A 13,395-nucleotide genomic window follows, 5' to 3' on the forward strand; every position below is an offset into this window, starting at 1 on the left:
GATGTCATACAGACCATAAGAGAACACAAGTGCCAGCCCAGGTTACTGTATCCTGCAAAACTCTCAATTAACATAGATGGAGAAACCAAGATATTCCATGACAAAACCAAATTTACACAATATCTTTCTACAAATCCAGCACTACAAAGGATAATAAAGGGTAAAGCCCAACATAAGGAGGCAAGCTATACCCTAGAAGAAGCAAGAAACTAATCGTCTTGGCAACAAAACAAAGAGAAGAAAAGCACACAAACATAACCTCACATCCAAATATGAATATAACAGGAAGCAATAATCACTAATCCTTAATATCTCTCAACATGAATGGCCTCAACTCCCCCAATAAAAAGACATAGATTAACAAACTGGATACGCAACGAGGACCCTGCATTCTGCTGCCTACAGGAAACACACCTCAGAGACAAAGAAAGACACTACCTCAGGGTGAAAGGCTGGAAAACAAATTTCCAAGCAAATGGTCAGAAGAAGCAAGCTGGAGTAGCCATTCTAATATCAAATAAAATCAATTTTCAATTAAAAGTCATCAAAAAAGATAAGGAAGGACACTTCATATTCATCAAAGGAAAAATCAACCAAGATGAACTCTCAATCCTAAATATCTATGCCCCAAATACAAGGGCACCTACATACGTAAAAGAAATCTTACTAAAGCTCAAAACACACAATGCAACTCACACAATAATAGTGGGAGATTTCAACACCCCACTCTCATCAATGGACAGATCATGGAAACAGAAATTACACAGAGACGTAGACAGACTAAGAGAAGTCATGAGCCAAATGGACTTAACAGATATTTATAGAACATTCTATCCTAAAGCAAAAGGATATACCTTCTTCTCAGCTCCTCATGGTACTTTCTACAAAATTGACCATATAGTTGGTCAAAAAACGGGCCTCAACAGGTACAGAAAGATAGAAATTATCCCATGCGTGATATCGGACCACCACGGCCTAAAACTGGTCTTCAATAACAATAAGGGAAGAATGCCCACATATAGTGGCAATTGAACAATGCGCTACTCAATGATAACCTAGTCAAGGAAGAAATAACGAAAGAAATTAAAAACTTTTTAGAATCTAATGAAAATGAAGGTACAACATACCCAAACTTATGGGACACAATGAAAGCTGTGCTAAGAGGAAAACTCACAGCGCTGAGTGCCTGCAGAAAGAAACAGGAAAGAGCATATGTCAGCAGCTTGACAGCACACCTAAAAGCTCTAGAACAAAAAGAAGCAACTACACCCAGGGGGAGTAGAAGGCAGGAAATAATCAAACTCAGAGCTGAAATCAATCAAGTAGAAACAAAAAGGACCATAGAAAGGATCAACAGAACCAAAAGTTGGTTCTTTGAGAAAATCAACAAGATAGATAAACCCTTAGCCAGACTAACGATAGGACCCAGAGAGTGTGTCCAAATTAACAAAATCAGAAATGAAAAGGAGACATAACTACAGATTCAGAGGAAATTCAAAAAATCATCAGATCTTACTATAAAAGCCTATATTCAACAAAACTTGAAAATCTACAGGAAATGGACAATTTCCTAGACAAATATCAGGTACCAAAGTTAAATCAGGAAGAGATAAACCAGTTAAACAACCCCATAACTCCTAAGGAAATAGAAGCAGTCATTAAAGGTCTCCCAACCAAAAAGAGCCCAGGTCCAGATGGGTTTAGTGCAGAATTCTATCAAACCTTCATAGAAGACCTCATACCAATATTATCCAAACTATTCCACAAAATTGAAACAGATGGATCACTCCCGAATTCCTTCTATGAAGCCACAATAACTCTTATACCTAAACCACACAAAGACCCAACAAAGAAAGAGAACTTCAGACCAATTTCCCTTATGAATATCGACGCAAAAATACTCAATAAAATTCTGGCAAACCGAATACAAGAGCACATCAAAACAATCATCCACCATGATCAAGTAGGCTTCATCCCAGGCGTGCAGGGATGGTTTAATATACAGAAAACGGTCAACGTGATCCATTATATAAACAAACTGAAAGAACAAAACAACATGATCATTTCAATAGATGCTGAGAAAGCATTTGACAAAATTCAACACCCCTTCATGATAAAAGTCCTGGAAAGAATAGGAATTCAAGGCCCATACCTAAACATAGTAAAAGCCATATACAGCAAACCAGTTGCTAACATTAAACTAAATGGAGAGAAACTTGAAGCAATCCCACTAAAATCAGGGACTAGACAAGGCTGCCCACTCTCTCCCTACTTATTCAATATAGTTCTTGAAGTTCTAGCCAGAGCAATCAGACAACAAAAGGAGGTCAAGGGGATACAGATCGGAAAAGAAGAAGTCAAAATATCACTATTTGCAGACGATATGATAGTTTATTTAAGTGATCCCAAAAGTTCCACCAGAGAACGACTAAAGCTAATAAACAACTTCAGCAAAGTGGCTGGGTATAAAATTAACTCAAATAAATCAGTAGCCTTCCTCTACACAAAAGAGAAACAAGCTGAGAAAGAAATTAGGGAAACGACACCCTTCATAATAGACCCAAAGAATATAAAGTACCTCGGGGTGACTTTAACTAAGCAAGTAAAAGATCTGTACAATAAGAACTTCAAGACACTGAAGAAAGAAATTGAAGAAGACCTCAGAAGATGGAAAGATCTCCCATGCTCATGGATTGGCAGAATTAATATAGTAAAAATGGCCATTTTACCAAAAGCAATCTACAGATTCAATGCAATCCCCATCAAAATACCAATCCAGTTCTTCAAAGAGTTAGACAGAACAATTTGCAAATTCATCTGGAATAACAAAAAACCCAGGATATCTAAAACTATCCTCAACAATAAAAGGACTTCAGGGGGAATCACTTTCCCTGAACTCAAGCAGTATTACAGAGCAATAGTGATAAAAACTGCATGGTATTGGTACAGAGACAGACAGATAGACCAATGGAATAGAATTGAAGACCCAGAAATGAACCCACACAACTATGGTCACTTGATTTTTGACAAAGGAGCCAAAACCATCCAATGGAAAAAAGATAGCATTTTCAGCAAATGGTGCTGGTTCAACTGGAGGGCAACATGTAGAAGAATGCAGATCGATCCATACTTATCACCCTGTACAAAGCTTACGTCCAAGTGGATCAAGGACCTCCACATCAAACCTGATACACTCAAACTTATAGAAGAAAAACTAGGGAAGCATCTGGAACACATGGGCACTGGAAAAAATTTCCTGAACAAAACACCAATGCTCTAAGATCAAGAATCGACAAATGGGATCTCATAAAACTGCAAAGCTTCTGTAAGGCAAAGGACACCGTGGTTAGGACAAATCGGCAACCAACAGATTGGGAAAAGATCTTTACCAATCCTACAACAGATAGAGGCCTTATATCCAAAATATACAAAGAACTCAAGAAGTTAGACCGCAGGGAGACAAATAACCCTATTAAAAAATGGTGTTCAAAGCCGAGAACGAAATTAGGGAAACGACACCCTTCATAATAGACCCAAATAATATAAAGTACCTCGGTGTGACTTTAACCAAGCAAGTAAAAGATCTGTACAATAAGAACTTCAAGACACTGAGGAAAGAAATTGAAGAAGACCTCAGAAGATGGAAAGATCTCCCATGCTCATGGATTGGCAGGATTAATATAGTAAAAATGGCCATTTTACCAAAAGCAATCTACAGATTCAATGCAATCCCCATCAAAATACCAATCCAATTCTTCAAAGAGTTAGACAGAACAATTTGCAAATTCATTGGAATAACAAAAAACCCAGGATAGCTAAAGCTATCCTCAACAATAAAAGGACTTCAGGGGGAATCACTATCCCTGAACTCAAGCAGTATTACAGAGCAATAGTGATAAAAACTGCATGGTATTGGTACAGAGACAGACAGATAGACCAATGGAATAGAATTGAAGACCCAGAAATGAACCCACACACCTATGGGCACTTGATTTTTGATAAAGGAGCCAAAACCATCCAATGGAAAAAAGATAGCATTTTCAGCAAATGGTGCTGGTTCAACTGGAGGGCAACATGTAGAAGAATGCAGATCGATCCATGCTTATCACCCTGTACAAAGCTTAAGTCCAAGTGGATCAAGGACCTCCACATCAAACCAGACACACTCAAACTAATAGAAGAAAAACTAGGGAAGCATCTGGAACACATGGGCACTGGAAAAAATTTCCTGAACAAAACACCAATGGTTTATGCTCTAAGATCAAGAATCGACAAATGGGATCTCATAAAACTGCAAAGCTTCTGTAAGGCAAAGGACACTGTGATTAGGACAAAACGGCAATCAACAGATTGGGAAAAGATCTTTACCAATCCTACAACAGATAGAGGCCTTATATCCAAAATATACAAAGAACTCAAGAAGTTAGACCACAGGGAAACAAATAACCCTATTAAAAATGGGGTTCAGAGCTAAACAAAGAATTCACAGCTGAGGAATGCCGAATGGCTGAGAAACACCTAAAGAAATGTTCAACATCTTTAGTCATAAGGGAAATGCAAATCAAAACAACCCTGAGATTTCACCTCACACCAGTGCGATTGGCTAAGATCAAAAACTCAGGTGACAGCAGATGCTGGCGAGGATGTGGAGAAAGAGGAACACTCCTCCATTGTTGGTGGGATTGCAGACTGGTAAAACCATTCTGGAAATCAGTCTGGAGGTTCCTCAGAAAATTGGACATTGAACTGCCTGAGGATCCAGGTATACCTCTCTTGGGCATATACCCAAAAGATGCCTCAACATATAAAAGAGACACGTGCTCCACTATGTTCATCGCAGCCTTATTTATAATAGCCAGAAACTGGAAAGAACCCAGATGCCCTTCAACAGAGGAATGGATACAGAAAATGTGGTACATCTACACAATGGAATATTACTCAGCTATCAAAAACAACGAGTTTATGAAATATGTTGGCAAATGGTTGGAACTGGAAAATATCATCCTGAGTGAGCTAACCCAATCACAGAAAGACATACATGGTATGCACTCATTGATAAGTGGCTATTAGCCCAAATGCTTGAATTACCCTAGATCCCTAGAACAAACGAAACTCAAGACGGATGATCAAATTGTGAATGCTTCACTCCTTCTTTAAATGAGGAAAAAAGAATACACTTGGCAGGGAAGGGAGAGGCAAAGATTAAAACAGAGACTGAAGGAACACCCATTCAGAGCCTGCCCCACATGTGGCCCATACATATACAGCCACCCAATTAGACAAGATGGATGAAGCAAAGAAGTGCAGACCGACAGGAGCTGGATGTAGATCGCTCCTGAGAGACACAGCCAGAATACAGCAAATACAGAGGCGAATGCCAGCAGCAAACCACTGAACTGAGAATAGGTCCCCTGTTGAAGGAATCAGAGAAAGAACTGGAAGAGCTTGAAGGGGCTCGAGACCCCAAAAGTACAACAATGCCAAGCAACCAGAGCTTCCAGGGACTAAGCCACTACCTAAAGACTAAACATGGACTGACCCTGGACTCTGACCCCATAGGTAGCAATGAATATCCTAGTAAGAGCACCAGTGGAAGGGGAAGCCCTTGGTCCTGCTAAGACTGAAACCCAGTGAACTAGTCTATGGGGTGAGGGCGGCAATGGAGGGAGGGTTGGGAGGGGAACACCCAAAAGGAAGGGGAGGGGGGAGGGGGATGTTTGCCGGGAAACCGGGGTAGGGAATAACACTCGAAATGTATATAAGAAATACTCAAGTTAATAAAAAATAAAAAAAAAAGAAAGAAGGAAAAAAAATGTGCTCCTAATGCCACATCAGAATGCTTGTGTTTGATAGAAAAAAAAAATGGTGTTCAGAGATAAACAAAGAATTCACAGCTGAGGAATGCCGAATGGCTGAGAAACACCTAAAGAAATGTTCAACATCTTTAGTCATAAGGGAAATGCAAATCAAAACAACCCTGAGATTTCACCTCACACCAGTAAGAATGGCTAAGATCAAAAACTCAGGTGACAGCAGATGCTGGCAAGGATGCGGAGAAAGAGGAACACTTCTGCATTGTTGGTGGGATTGCAGACTGGTACAACCATTCTGGAAATCAGTCTGGAGGTTCCTCAGAAAATTGGACATTGAACTGCCTGAGGATCCAGCTATACCTCTCTTGGGCATATACCCAAAAGATGCCCCAACATATACAAAAGGCACGTGCTCCACTATGTTCATCGCAGCCTTATTTATAATAGCCAGAAGCTGGAAAGAACCCAGATGCCCTTCAACAGAGGCATGGATACAGAAAATATGGTACATCTACACAATGGAATATTACTCAGCTATCCAAAACAACGGCTTTATGAAATTCGTAGGCAAATGGTTGGAACTGGAAAATATCATCCTGAGTGAGCTAACCCAAACACAGAAAGACATACATGGTATGCACTCACTGATAAGTGGCTACTAGCCCAAATGCTTGAATTACCCTAGATGCCTAGAACAAATGAAACTCGAGACGGATGATCAAATTGTGAATGCTTCACTCCTTCTCTAAAAGGGGAACAAGAATACCCTTGGCAGGGAAGAGAGAGGCAAAGATTAAAACAGAGACTGAAGGAACTCCCATTCAGAGCCTGCCCCACATGTGGCCCATACATATACAGCCACCCAATTAGACAAGATGGATGAAGCAAAGAAGTGCAGACCGACAGGAGCCAGATGTAGATCTCTCCTGAGAGACACAGCCAGAATACAGCAAATACAGAGGCGAATGCCAGCAGCAAACCACTAAACTGAGAATAGGACCCCCGTTGAAGGAATCAGAGAAAGAACTGGAAGAGCTTGAAAGGGCTCGAGACCCCATATGTACAACAATGCCAAGCAACCAGAGCTTCCAGGGACTAAGCCACTACCTAAAGACTATGCATGGACTGATCCTGGACTCTGACCTCATAGGTAGCAATGAATATCCTAGTAAGAGCACCAGTGGAAGGGGAAGCCCTGGGTCCTGCTAAGACTGAACCCCCAGTGAACTAGACTGTTGGGGGGAGGGCGGCAATGGGGGGATGGTTGGGAGGGGAACACCCATAAGGAAGGGGAGGGGGGAGGGGGATGTTTACCGAGAAACCAAAGAATTATTATTACGTATTAAATAAATTAAAAAAATTTAAAAAAAAAAAGAAAGAAAGTGAGGACTCCCAGCTCAAAGGACCAGTAAATATCTTCAACAAAATCATAGAAGAAAACTTCCCTAACCTAAAAAAAGAGATACCCATAGGCATACAAGAAGCCTACAGAACTCCAAATAGATTGGACCAGAAAAGAAACACCTCCCATCACATAATAGTCAAAATACCAAATGCACAAATTAAAAGAAAGAATATTAAAAGCAGTAAGGGAAAAAGGTCAAGTAACATATAAAGGCAGACCTATCACAATCACACCAGACTTTTCGCCAGAAACTATGAAGGCCAGAAGATCCTGGACTGATGTCATACAGACCCTAAGAGAACAAAATTGCCAGCCCAGGTTACTGTATCCTGCAAAACTCTCAATTAACATAGATGGAGAAACCAAGATATTCCATGACAATACCAAATTTACACAATATCTTCCTACAAATCCAGCATTACAAAGGATAATAAATGGTAAAGCCCAACATAATGAGGCAAGCTATACCCTAGAAGAAGCAAGAAACTAATCATCTTGGCAACAAAACAAAGAGAAGAAAAGCACAGAAACATAACCTCACATCCAAATATGAATATAACAGGAAGCAATAATCACTATTCCTTAATATCTCTCAACATCAATGGCCTCAACTCCCCAATAAAAAGACATAGATTAACAAACTGGATACGCAACGAGGACCCTGCATTCTGCTGCCTACAGGAAACACACCTCAGAGACAAAGACAGGCACTACCTCAGTGTGAAAGGGTGGAAAACAACTTTCCAATCAAATGGTTGGAAGAAGCAAGCTGGAGTAGCCATTCTAATATCAAATAAAATCAATTTTCAACTAAAAGTCATCAAAAAACATAAGGAAGGACATTCATATTCATCAAAGGAAAAATCCACCAAGATGAACTCTCAATCCTAAATATCTATATCTATATCTAAATAATCATCAGATCTTACTATAAAAGCCTATATTCAACAAAACTTGAAAATCTACAGGAAATGGACAATTTCCTAGACAGATACCAGATATCGAAGTTAAATCAGGAACAGATAAACCAGTTGAACAACCCCATAACTCCTAAGGTAATAGAAACAGTCATTAAAGATCTCCCAACCAAAAAGAGCCCAGGTCCAGACGGGTTTAGTGCAGAATTCTATCAGACCTTCATAGAAGACCTCGTACCAATATTATCCAAACTATTCCACAAAATTGAAACAGATGGAGCACTACCGAATTCCTTCTATGAAGCCACAATTACTCTTATACCTAAACCACACAAAGACACAACAAAGAAAGAGAACTTCAGACCAATTTCCCTTATGAATACCGACGCAAAAATACTCAATAAAATTCTGGCAAACCGAATCCAAGAGCACATCAAAACAATCATCCACCATAATCAAGTAGGCTTCATCCCAGGCATGTAGGGATGGTTTAATATACGGAAAACCATCAACGTGATCCATTATATAAACAAACTGAAAGAACAAAACAACATGATCATTTCAATAGATGCTGAGAAAGCATTTGACAAAATTCAACACCCCTCCATGATAAAAGTCCTGGAAAGAATAGGAATTCAAGGCCCATACCTAAACATAGTAAAAGCCATATACAGCAAACCAGTTGCTAACATTAAACTAAATGGAGAGAAACTTGAAGCAATCCCACTAAAATCAGGGACTAGACAAGGCTGCCCACTCTCTCCCTACTTATTCAATATAGTTCTTGAAGTTCTAGCCAGAGCAATCAGACAACAAAAGGAGATCAAGGGGATACAGATCGGAAAAGAAGAGGTCAAAATATCACTATTTGCAGATGACATGATAGTATATTTAAGTGATCCCAAAAGTTCCACCAGAGAACTACTAAAGCTGATAAACAACTTCAGCAAAGTGTCTGGGTATAAAATTAACTCAAATAAATCAGTTGCCTTCCTCTATACAAAAGAGAAACAAGCCGAGAAAGAAATTAGGGAAACGACACCCTTCATAATAGACCCAAATAATATAAAGTACCTCGGTGTGACTTTAACCAAGCAAGTAAAAGATCTGTACAATAAGAACTTCAAGACACTGAGGAAAGAAATTGAAGAGGACCTCAGAAGATGGAAAGATCTCCCATGCTCATGGATTGGCAGGATTAATATAGTAAAAACGGCCATTTTACCAAAAGCAATCTACAGATTCAGTGCAATCCCCATCAAAATACCAATCCAATTCTTCAAAGAGTTAGACAGAACAATTTGCAAATTCATCTGGAATAACAAAAAACCCAGGATAGCTGAAGCTATCCTCAACAATAAAAGGACTTCAGGAGGAATCACTATCCCTGAACTCAAGCAGTATTACAGAGCAATAGTGATAAAAACTGCATGGTATTGGTACAGACACAGACAGAGAGACCAATGGAATAGAATTGAAGACCCAGAAATGAACCCACACACCTATGGTCACTTGATTTTTGACAAAGGAGCCAAAACCATCCAATGGAAAAAAGATAGCATTTTCAGCAAATGGTGCTGGTTCAACTGGAGGTCAACATGTAGAAGAATGCAGATCGATCCATACTTATCACCCTGTACAAAGCTTACGTCCAAGTGGATCAAGGACCTCCACATTAAACCAGACACACTCAAACTAATAGAAGAAAAACTAGGGAAGCATCTGGAACACATAGGCACTGGAAAAAATTTCCTGAACAAAACACCAATGGCTTATGCTCTAAGATCAAGAATCGACAAATGGGATCTCATAAAACTGCAAAGCTTCTGTAAGGCAAAGGACACTGTGGTTAGGACAAAACGGCAACCAACAGATTGGGAAAAGATCTTTACCAATCCTACAACAGATAGAGGCCTTATATCCAAAATATACAAAGAACTCAAGAAGTTAGACCGCAGGGAAACAAATAACCCTATTAAAAAATGGGGTTCAGAGATAAACAAAGAATTCACAGCTGAGGAATGCCGAATGGCTGAGAAACACCTAAAGAAATGTTCAACATCTTTAGTCATAAAGGAAATGCAAATCAAAACAACCCTGAGATTTCACCTCACACCAGTAAGAATGGCTAAGATCAAAAACTCAGGTGACAGCAGATGCTGTCGAGGATGTGGAAAAAGAGGAACACTCCTCCATTGTTGGTGGGATTGCAGACTGGTAAAACCATTCTGGAAATCAGTCTGGAGGTTCCTCAGAAAATTGGACATTGAATTGCCTGAGGATCCAGCTATACCTCTCTTGGGCATATACCCAAAAGATTCCTCAACATATAAAAGAGACACGTGCTCCACTATGTTCATCGCAGCCTTATTTATAATAGCCAGAAGCTGGAAAGAACCCAGATGCCCTTCAACAGAGGAATGGATACAGAAAATGTGGTACATCTACACAATGGAATATTACACAGCTATCAAAAACAACGAGTTTATGAAATTCGTAGGCAAATGGTTGGAACTGGAAAATATCATCCTGAGTGAGCTAACCCAATCACAGAAAGACATACATGGTATGCACTCATTGATAAGTGGCTATTAGCCCAAATGCTTGAATTACCCTAGATCCCTAGAACAAACGAAACTCAAGACGGATGATCAAAATGTGAATGCTTCACTCCTTCTTTAAATGAGGAAAAAAGAATACCCTTGGCAGGGAAGGGAGAGGCAAAGATTAAAACAGAGACTGAAGGAACACCCATTCAGAGCCTGCCCCACATGTGGCCCATACATATACAGCCACCCAATTAGACAAGATGGATGAAGCAAAGAAGTGCAGACCGACAGGAACCGGATGTAGATCGCTCCTGAGAGACACAGCCAGAATACACCAAATTCAGAGGCGAATGCCAGCAGCAAACCACTGAACTGAGAATAGGTCCCCTGTTGAAGGAATCAGAGAAAGAACTGGAAGAGCTTGAAGGGGCTCGAGACCCCAAAAGTACAACAATGCCAAGCAACCAGAGCTTCCAGGGACTAAGCCACTACCTAAAGACTAAACATGGACTGACCCTGGACTCTGACCCCATAGGTAGCAATGAATATCCTAGTAAGAGCACCAGTGGAAGGGGAAGCCCTGGGTCCTGCTAAGACTGAAACCTAGTGAACTAGTCTATGGGGGGAGGGTTGGGAGGGGAACACCCATAAGGAAGGGGAGAGGGAGGGGGATGTTTGCCCGGAAACCGGGAAAGGGAATAACACTCGAAATGTATATAAGAAATACTCAAGTTAATAAAAAAAAAAAAAAGATTTTCATTGTAGAAGTTTGTACCTCCTTAATTAAGTTTATTCTTGGGTTTGTATGTAGGCATGTATTACATATGTATGTATGTACGTATGTATGTATAAGATACTGGGGTTGGGATTTTTTTATGTTTTCTTCCTTAGCGAGAAATACGTGGTATATATGAAAGCTACATATTTGTATATCGTAATTCTCTATCAAGATCTTGGCTGCAAGTGTTCGCCAGATCAAGGGGTTTTCCAGTGGAATATTCGGGGTCTTCTAAGAATAAAATATCTGCAACTATCTGGCAAAAAAAAAAGAAGAAGAAGTCAAAATATCACTATTTGCAGATGATATGATAGTATATTTAAGTGATCCCAAAAGTTCCACCAGAGAACTACTAAAGCTGATAAACAACTTCAGCAAAGTGGCTGGATATAAAATTAACTCAAATAAATCAGTAGCCTTCCTCTACACAAAAGAGAAACAAGCTGAGAAAGAAATTAGGGAAACGACACCCTTCATAATAGACCCAAATAATATAAAGTACCTCGGTGTGACTTTAAGCAAGCAAGTAAAAGATTTGTACAATAAGAACTTCAAGACACTGAAGAAAGAAATTGAAGAAGACCTCAGAAGATGGAAAGATCTCCCATGCTCATGGATTGGCAGGATTAATATAGTAAAAATGGCCATTTTACCAAAAGCGATCTACAGATTCCATGCAATCCCCATCAAAATACCAATCCAATTCTTCAAATAGTTAGACAGAACAATTTGCAAATTCATCTGGAATAACAAAAAACCCAGGATAGCTAAAACTATCCTCAACAATAAAAGGACTTCAGGGGGAATCACTATCCCTGAACTCATGCAGTATTACAGAGCAATAGTGATAAAAACTGCATGGTATTGGTACAGACACAGACAGATAGACCAATGGAATAGAATTGAAGACCCAGAAATGAACCCACACACCTATGGTCACTTGATTTTTGACAAATGAGCCAAAACCATCCGATGGAAAAAAGATAGCATTTTCAGCAAATGGTGCTGGTTCAACTGGAGGGCAACATGTAGAAGAATGCAGATCGATCCATGCTTATCACCCTGTACAAAGCTTAAGTCCAAGTGGATCAAGGACCTCCACATCAAACCAGACACACTCAAACTAATAGAAGAAAAACTAGGGAAGCATCTGGAACACATGGGCACTGGAAAAAATTTCCTGAACAAAACACCAATGGCTTATGCTCTAAGATCAAGAATCGACAAATGGGATCTCATAAAACTGCAAAGCTTCTGTAAGGCAAAGGACACTGTGGTTAGGACAAAACGGCAACCAACAGATTGGGAAAAGATCTTTACCAATCCTACAACAGATAGGGGCTATACTTCTTGAGGATCCAGCTATACCTCTCTTGGGCATATACCCAAAAGATACCCCAACATATAAAAAAGTCACGTGCTCCACTATGTTCATCGCAGCCTTATTTATAATAGCCAGAAGCTGGAAAGAACCCAGATGCCCTTCAATGGGTACAGAATGGGTACAGAAAATATGGTACATCTACACAATGGAATATTACTCAGCTATCAAAAACAATGACTTTATGAAATTCGTAGGCAAATGGTTGGAACTCGAAAATATCATCCTGAGTAAGCTAACCCAATCACAGAAAGACATACATGGTATGCACTCATTGATAAGTGGCTATTAGCCCAAATGCTTGAATTACCCTAGATGCCTAGAACAAATGAAACTCAAGACGGATGATCAAAATGAAATGCTTCACTCCTTCTTTAAAAGGGGAACAAGAATACCCTCGGCAGGGAAGAGAGAGGCAAAGATTAAAACAGACACAGAAGGAACACCCATTCAGAGCCTGCCCCACATGTGGCCCATACTTATACAGCCACCCAATGAGACAAGATGGATGACGCAAAGAAGTGCAGACCGACAGGAGCCGGATGTAGATCC

Source organism: Rattus norvegicus, chromosome 4 (genome assembly GCF_036323735.1).
Source record: "Rattus norvegicus strain BN/NHsdMcwi chromosome 4, GRCr8, whole genome shotgun sequence".
Lineage (NCBI taxonomy): Eukaryota > Metazoa > Chordata > Mammalia > Rodentia > Muridae > Rattus > Rattus norvegicus.